Here is a 932-nt window from a genome sequence, read left to right on the forward strand (position 1 = left end):
GCCACCAGGGGCACACTTCCCAGACCGGCAGCCTCAGGTTGTGGGCTCTGGGTTGGGGGGCGTGGACCCGGGCTGCCGCTTGGTGCTGGTGCACACGCAAGTGGTCACGGGACGAAAACATCCACTTGGCACCTGCGCCCGTAGGCCCGGTGTGGCCGGGGGCATTCTGGGATCCCGACCGCTCAGGGCCTACGCACAGGCCTGCAGGCTCAGAGCGGCCTGGGTCTTGAGGATGTTCCTGGGACCCAGGCCACTTGGCGCCTGTGTATGCAAATTAACCCACCATCTTTGTTGGGTTAATTTGCATACTCCTGATTGGCTGGTGAGTGTAGCAGAGCGATGGTCAATTTACATGTTTCTCTTATTATATAGGACTAGAGGCCCGGTGCACAAAAATTTGTGCACTGGTTGTGGGGGTCCCTCAGCCCGTCCTGTGCCCTCTTACAGTCTGGGACCCCTCGGGGGATGACCATCTACTGGCTGAGGCCTGCTCCCCAGGGGATTGGGCCTAAGCTGGCAATCAGACATTCCTCTGGCAGCCCGGCAGCCCTCGGGGGATGTCCACTTGCCAGCGGGGAGCAGGCCTAAGCTGCAGTCGGGCATCCTTAGTTCTGCTGAGGAGGCAGGAGAGGCTCCCACCACCACTGCTGTACTGGCAGCTGTCAGCCTGGCTTGTGGCTGAGCAGAGCTCCCCCCTGTGACAGCGCACTGACCACCAGAGGGCAGCTCCTGCATTGAGCGTCTGCCCCCTGGTGGTCAGTGTGTGTCATAGTGACCAGTCATTCCCAGTCGTTCTGCTGTTAGGGTCAGTTTGCATATTACCCTTTTACTATATAGGATAGAGGCCTGGTGCACGGGTGGGGGCCGGCTGGTTTGCCCTGAAGGGTGATCAGGGTGGGGGTCCCACTTGGGTGCCTGGCCAGCCTGGATGA

This window comes from Myotis brandtii, unplaced genomic scaffold (genome assembly GCF_000412655.1).
Source record: "Myotis brandtii unplaced genomic scaffold, ASM41265v1 scaffold149, whole genome shotgun sequence".
NCBI classification, from domain to species: domain Eukaryota; kingdom Metazoa; phylum Chordata; class Mammalia; order Chiroptera; family Vespertilionidae; genus Myotis; species Myotis brandtii.